We start from the raw sequence: 8,762 nt of genomic DNA, 5'->3' as shown, positions 1-8,762 counted from the left end.
CTGTAAGCGAATCTAAATTAATATCAGTTTATACATTTCATTAATACATACACTGTGGCGACGGACCCCAGTAATCTGTAAGTGAATATCATTTATTATTGTAATTATGCTATAACTTTTACTTACATTCATGCGTTGGTCTTGGTATTGGTGTGTAAGCTGAAAAGATATTACCAATTAATAATACACACACACACACACACACACAACTACACAACAACATCAACTATACAACAACAACACAAACACACACAACACAATAATACATACATATCGGCGGCGGTGACTCTGGAGCTGAAACATGAAATCAAATTTAAACACCTTTTTCATATTCTTTATAATTCCTTACCGTTTTGAAAAAATGACGGACTAGAGCTAAATACTGAAAAAAGACAACGGCCATGAGAAAAAAGAACTACATTGCAAATCAAAAACTTACTGCTCTCATCTGATACTGGTGTGTAAGCTGAAAAGATATTATCAATTAATAATACACACACACACACAAACACACAACTACACAACAACATCAACTATACACAAACACAATAATACATACATATCGGCGGCGGCGACTCTGGAGCTGAAACATGAAATCAAATTTAAACACCTTTTTCATATTCTTTATAATTCCTTACCGTTTTCGGTGGAAGTAGGTCAAGCATATAAGTCTAGCCAAACTTCGCATATGATACAGTACAAAGCAAGTGGGCAAGGCAGCTCCAAGAGCAATCTGTTACTACTGCGCCGACGTTTTTCGCGACTTTTTCCCGTGCGCGACAGGCGGCGCTTGGGTGGAGGGCTGCTGCGGTGGGCGGAGCGTGGCCGGGGGGTTGCGTGAGCGCTTACTTGCTCACATTTTTCAGCCTGGGCCGACTTATTTCATCATTTTTCAATCTGTGTCGACTTCAATCGCAATTTTTTTCCCGCTACAGCAGGTGTGCAGTAGGCGATTTACATACAAAGGATAGCCATACACAAAAGTACAAGTGAAAATATATTTATTAAAGTCAATAGTGTCAGGAATTATGTTATGACTCCGTGTGAAGGAGAAAAACTCAGCCAAAAAATCTGATGCAATAACATTGAAGGGGTATTTTATTAGTGATAATCACGCAAGTTTTCAATTAAGCAGGAGGAGTAGCACATTTTAATCAAAGAAGACATTTTTAATCAATACGATTACAATCAAAATTAAAAGTTTTATTATATAATCATTATACGTGACCACCATAGTGGAGTTTTAATTACAAAGTTCTGATATGTAACTTCAAGAACAATAGCTGGGTCGACTTCTCTGGCGATTTTTTTTCAGCGCGCGGTGGGTGGCGCGCAGGTGAGGGGCTGTCCGGGTGCTTACTAGCAGGTCGACGGTGCGCCCTGGGCCGGCTTCTTTGGCGATTTTTCCGCATGGGCCGACTTCTCTAGCGATTTTTTTCAGCGCGCGGTGGGCGGCGCGCAGGTGAGGGGCTGTCCGCGTGCTTACCAGCGGGTTGAAGAGCTGAGCGTACACTTATGATTGTACACACTGGACTGACTTCTTTGGCTATTTTTCAGCCTGGGCCGAATTCGTTCGCATTTTTTTCATGCGGCGCGCAAGTAGGGGCATGCACACTGACAACATCGGACCACATCCTTGGCGATTTTTCACCCTGGGACGACTTCGTTCGCAATTTTTGTCAGGTGGTGCGTGTATCAAAATTAAAAGTTTTATTATAAAAAGTCTAACATGAGCAACCTAGCGGAGTTTTAATTACAAAGTTCTAATATGTAACTTCAAGAACAATAGATAATATTCCATTATGACACATTTAATCAAAGAAGATATTTTAATCACTATGATTACAATCAAAATTAAAAGTTTTATTATAAAAAGTCTAACATTATTATATGTGAGCACCATAGCAGAGTTTTATTTACAAATTTCTAATAGGTATAGTTAATTGTGAACAGCAGAGAACCTGGAAGACCATGAGACACGAACACGAGAGGAAATAAAATCTATAACAAGACATTGGTTAATCAAAAACAACAGAGGAGGAGACTATCATTTTTAACTATCATAAAATCATCCTCGTGACTTCCCCATACAATTTTCATTCTAAGAGACACTACAAACCTTACTTTGTTTTATGAATTCAACACAGAAAATATATTAAAATATGAACTTCACCACATAGCACGCTCCTAGCCAACAATCAGCTCTAATAATATCTGCCCTGATTTGTTGAAAACGGGAGGCGTACACCTGACAGTTATGAACATTTTCGAGCGCAATAGGGAAGATTATTCCAACATTACACAATTAATCATTTTCTTATTAAGTAAACAGCATAGACATAGGGAAATAATGAGAAACGATCAACAGCTAATAGAGAACCAGAACACATCACATAAACAACTGACACATGCAGGAAAATAAATGGAAAAGAATCTATCAAAACGATCAACATGCACGGATGAATGGCAGAAAAACACTTTGAACAGCACATGATGAATAATTTAATACAGCACAGAGCTAACGCTGAATAGCAGAGAAACAATCTAAACGGTGCATCTGCCAACGTGTAAACAACAGACAGGAAAATATTACTGAAACAAGATCAACAGCTAATAGAGAGCCAAAATCCAACACGTAAACAAGAGGTACACAAAGGATAAATAGTTGAAGAACAATCTAACAAAACAAGAAACATGCATGAATGAATAGCAGAGAAACACTCTATACGGTTCATCTACCAACGGTAAACAACAGACACATGCAGGAAAATAATTGAAAAAGAATCAATCAAAACGATAAACATGCACGGATGAATAGCAGAGAAACGCTTTGAACGATGCATCTGCCAACATGTAAACAACACACAGGAAAATAATAGCAAACATTACAATTTGAAATAATATATCTTTTTAAAAAATATCATAAAATCAACCTAGAGAGCTAACAATATAGAATTTTCATCCTACTCAGGCACTATAAACATTACCTTGACAGAGGTATCCAAACACGCAGCACAACTAAGCTTTCCACTATACAACCAGACTGGAGCCCGGCGGGGTCACTCTTTCCCTCTATGCAGCCCGGTGGGGTCACTCTCTCCATCTATACAGCCCAAAGTGTGGAACCTGTTGTCAATCTGTGGGTGGGGAAATCCTCTCTCTTTTTCACATTCTTTTCTCCAAAAGGAAATATTCTTAGGATCGGTGTACAGAGACGAATTTTTTATTGATCGCCAAATAGACATTGCAATTATTCAACTCTCAAGAACACAATAAGAACTCTATCAAAAACAATAGAACACACAAAAAAAAATTTAAGAATAGACTTTCTAAGCAAACGAGAAAATATTATCGGCGCAAACAATACTAAACGAGAAATGTTGCATTTAATGTATTTCAGATCAGACACAACTATTAGGCAATCATTATTCTCAACTTACAAAATATCAATCGAGTGAAAGTCAAGTTTATTCAGTGATAGAAACAATACTCACTCGAAAACGAGAATCAAATTTAATTACGTTGTTTTATGTTAACTTTGCAATACATGCAGATGCCGCAAACAAGTCATCTGAAATGCAAATTATTGTGTTTGCTATAGCGGAAATCAACGCACACAACTTAAAAATACATTCCCAACTAGTAGAATATTTTTATTAATATCAATCGAGTGATCATCTGAAACAAAGTCAAAAGCAGTAATTAATTTAGGCAAACATTTTTCGTAATCACACAGCGCAAATATACATCACAGAAACATGTCCTATTTCATTCAGAACCCACTAGTGGAAACAATGTGAGACAGGGAAGCTGAGTTCCCGCACACTTTCGTTAAGGTTACACCCGCAGGGAGTAGGGGAATCCAACAACGGTCTTGGTATACAAAGCCATAAACTCGCTCCTACAAGTCAAGTTAGGGAAGGAGGGGCTCTAGCGCTGTCTTGTACATAGAATCACTGAAAGCACACATTTTTTTTCATTACGCATCACATCTTTTTTGTAAATTAACTTTCATAATTCTAACGTCAGGTGGAAGATTATGAACCTGATAATAAAATTTTAATAAATAAAATTAGCACCAATATGATTTAATTAAATGTCGAGGCGCACTACAAAACAGAACAGACAACTGATATACATTGAAGAGATGGACAGATTTTGTACTCGTTACCATTCGTCATGGGAGGACCTGATAAAAAGTTGCTTCGAAAAGCAGGAGCCGCGAAACGATTCATTTATCGCTACATTTCAATACGTCCTAGACATGGTCGTATTCGGAGATATGGTGCAAATTATGGAATTCAAGATGCGAGAACTTGTATGTCGAATCTACAATAGTTATAAAAATATTTGCACGTCAACATCGGAAGGACCATTTGGATTGATGGTGGAGTTTTTGATGTTTGCTAACGAAGAATTGAAATACACTAGACCAAACGTAATTGTAATCATTGCAATGGGCATTGCATTAATCAAGAAAGCAATCAGATCAAATTATCATATACAAGCAGTCTATATCGCACGATTCATTATGGATTTGTTGAAATTACACCTAACGGTTGAAATGGAAAGTACATAAAAAATCTTATCACGTGGTATATTCCACCATAGAACCTCTACACATTTATTTTATTCTACAAGTCAAGGATGTCGAATGAACAGAAGTTCAATATTGTCATGCAAGGTCTGATGTATCATCACTTATTGAAACTCAACAAACATATCAATTGCGGTGGGCCACCGGACGATTTTCATCTAATACTCTCTTGTACGCCATTCAAGAATCTTCATACAAAGAAAGGAAGCATCAATAAGAGACTGTGCAAGTTCGTCGCAACAAAGTGCAAGTTGTTGAAGCAATACAAACACGGCGACAACATATCACCTGCGTTGATCAACGCTGGATTCAAGCGCCCAATAATCAGAATAAATTACTTGACGTCTTCGGAATTCATCAATCAAGACAACAAACGAAAAGTTCGGAGTTTGGAATAGAATTGTAATTTATCGAAATAAACAAGTGTATAATTGAAATAATAATTGTATTCTTTGTCATCATTGTAATGTATTCTACACAGCGCAACGAAAACAGCTTATGAACAGGTTGAAGATTGCTAAGGAGACACTACGTACAAGGATCTTCGCATGGAATCAGCGCTGGCAATCAAAGAGATTTTTACACGACCACACTCTATACAACACCGACGCCCGAAGGAAAGAATTGTAGAAGAATCGATAATAGAAATTTTGAGGCATGTTACATCAATCTTTGCTTACAAAGAGGATCACTAATATTTTGCGAAAGCTTATTTTACGAATTAAATTGCACAGTGTATATATTTTCTCAAACTATTGGACAGTTGACAATACTATATTGAAAGGAATCTATTATCAAATGACGCGAAGGTGGAGTCTACAATTCTAATCATCATAACATGCGGCACACAATTCCAATAAGATTTTGGGAGAATCGAATCACACAACTGTCATCAGAAATATTTAATTGCTATACAATGAAGATGAGCACTATGCATAAGATATGTAATTATAATAAGTAAATATTCCTTTTGCAAACTTAACCAAAGCAGCACACATAAACGTAGCTTCAATTCACAGAATGTATCCGAGGTTTTTAATTAGCCATACTGAAAAACTATGAGTCTATTCGATATGTCACGGCAATTTTTCGAACAAAATTTACTTAAAACTCGGAGAAAGGGTCACCCGCGTCGACGAACCCGTTTCCGGAAGAAAGCAACACGCTCGCGTGGGATGCCGCGTTAACGCGTTGGGCGCCGAATCGCGTTCGGTTTCGGAAGGGTGTCCGGGAAACGCTGCCCGGCGTGTTGCCGAAACGCATTCGACGACGCGAGTGACCGTTTCTCCGAGTTTTAAGTAAATTTTGTTCGAAAAATTGCCGTGACATATCGAATAGACTCATAGTTTTTCAGTATGGCTAATTAAAAACCTCGGGTACATTCTGTGAATTGAAGCTACGTTTATGTGTGCTGCTTTGGTTAAGTTTGCAAAAGGAATATTTACTTATTATAATTACATATCTTATGCATAGTGCTCATCTTCATTGTATAGCAATTAAATATTTCTGATGGCAGTTGTGTGATTCGATTCTCCCAAAATCTTATTGGAATTGTGTGCTGCATGTTATGATGATTAGAATTGTAGACTCCACCTTCGCGTCATTTGATAATAGATTCCTTTCAATATAGTATTGTCCACTGTCCAATAGTTTGAGAAAATATATACACTGTGCAATTTAATTCGTAAAATAAGCTTTCGCAAAATATTAGTGATCCTCTTTGTAAGCAAAGATTGATGTAACATGCCTCCAAATTTCTATTATCGATTCTTCTACAATTCTTTCCTTCGGGCGTCGGTGTTGTATAGAGTGTGGTCGTGTAAAAATCTCTTTGATTGCCAGCGCTGATTCCATGCGAAGATCCTTGTACGTAGTGTCTCCTTAGCAATCTCCAACCTGTTCGTAAGCTGTTTTCTTTGCGCTGTGTAGAATACATTACAATGATGACAAAGAATACAATTATTATTTCAATTATACACTTGTTTATTTCGATAAATTACAATTCTATTCCAAACTCCGAAGTTTTCGTTTGTTGTCTTGATTGATGAATTCCGAAGACGTCAAGTAATTTATTCTGATTATTGGGCGCTTGAATCCAGCGTTGATTAACGCAGGTGATATGTTGTCGCCGTGTTTGTATTGCTTCAACAACTTGCACTTTGTTGCGACGAACTTGCACAGTCTCTTATTGATGCTTCCTTTCTTTGTATGAAGATTCTTGAATGGCGTACAAGAGAGTATTATATGAAAATCGTCCGGTGGCCCACCGCAATTGATATGTTTGTTGAGTTTCAATAAGTGATGATACATCAGACCTTGCATGACAATATTGAACTTCTGTTCATTCGACATCCTTGACTTGTAGAATAAAATAAATGTGTAGAGGTTCTATGGTGGAATATACCACGTGATAAGATTTTTTATGTACTTTCCATTTCAACCGTTAGGTGTAATTTCAACAAATCCGTAATGAATCGTGCGATATAGACTGCTTGTATATGATAATTTGATCTGATTGCTTTCTTGATTAATGCAATGCCCATTGCAATGATTACAATTACGTTTGTTCTAGTGTATTTCAATTCTTCGTTAGCAAACCTCAAAAACTCCACCATCAATCCAAATGGTCCTTCCGATGTTGACGTGCAAATATTTTTATGACTATTGTAGATTCGACATACGAGTTCTCGCATCTTGAATTCCATAATTTGCACCATATCTCCGAATACGAATCTCCGATATTTTGTAAGTTGAGAATAATGATTGCCTAATAGTTGTGTCTGATCTGAAATACATTAAATGCAACGTTTCTCGTTTAGTATTGTTTCCGCCGATAATATTTTCTCGTTTGCTTAGAAAGTCTATTCTTAGATTTTTTTGTGTTCTATTGTTTTTGATAGAGTTCTTATTGTGTTCTTGAGAGTTGAATAATTGCAATGTCTATTTGCGATCAATAAAAAATTCGTCTCTGTACACCGATCCTAAGATTATCTCCTTTTGGAGAAAAGAATGTGAAAAAGTGAGAGGATTTCCCCACCCACAGATTGACAACAGGTTCCACACTTTGGGCTGTATAGATGGAGAGAGTGACCCCGCCGGGCTCCAGTCTGGTTGTATAGTGGAAAGCTTAGTTGTGCTGCGTGTTTGGATACCTCTGTCAAGGTAATGTTTATAGTGCCTGAGTAGGATGAAAATTCTATATTGTTAGCTCTCTAGGTTGATTTTATGATATTTTTTAAAAAGATATATTATTTCAAATTGTAATGTTTGCTATTATTTTCCTGTGTGTTGTTTACATGTTGGCAGATGCATCGTTCAAAGCGTTTCTCTGCTATTCATCCGTGCATGTTTATCGTTTTGATTGATTCTTTTTCAATTATTTTCCTGCATGTGTCTGTTGTTTACCGTTGGTAGATGCACCGTATAGAGTGTTTCTCTGCTATTCATTCATGCATGTTTCTTGTTTTGTTAGATTGTTCTTCAACTATTTATCCTTTGTGCACCTCTTGTTTACGTGTTGGATTTTGGCTCTCTATTAGCTGTTGATCTTGTTTCAGTAATATTTTCCTGTCTGTTGTTTACACGTTGGCAGATGCACCGTTTAGATTGTTTCTCTGCTATTCAGCGTTAGCTCTGTGCTGTATTAAATTATTCATCATGTGCTGTTCAAAGTGTTTTTCTGCCATTCATCCATGCATGTTGATCGTTTTGATAGATTCTTTTCCATTTGTTTTCCTGCATGTGTGTGTTGTTTATGTGATGTGTTCTGGTTCTCTATTAGCTGTTGATCGTTTCTCATTATTTCCGTATGTCTATGCTGTTTACTTAATAAGAAAATGATTAATTGTGTAATGTTGGAATAATCTTCCCTATTGCGCTCGGAAATGTTCATAACTGTCAGGTGTGCGCCTCCCGTTTTCAACAAATCAGGGCAGATATTATTAGAGCTGATTGTTGGCTAGGAGCGTGCTATGTGGTGAAGTTCATATTTTAATATATTTTCTGTGTTGAATTCATAAAACAAAGTAAGGTTTGTAGTGTCTCTTAGAATGAAAATTGTATGGGGAAGTCACGAGGATGATTTTATGATAGTCAAAAATGATAGTCTCCTCCTCTGTTGTTTTTGATTAACCAATGTCTTGTTATAGATTTTATTTCCTCTCGT

The sequence above is a fragment of the Ornithodoros turicata genome, chromosome 7, assembly GCF_037126465.1.
Source record: "Ornithodoros turicata isolate Travis chromosome 7, ASM3712646v1, whole genome shotgun sequence".
NCBI lineage: Eukaryota > Metazoa > Arthropoda > Arachnida > Ixodida > Argasidae > Ornithodoros > Ornithodoros turicata.
This window is presented reverse-complemented; position numbering follows the sequence as displayed.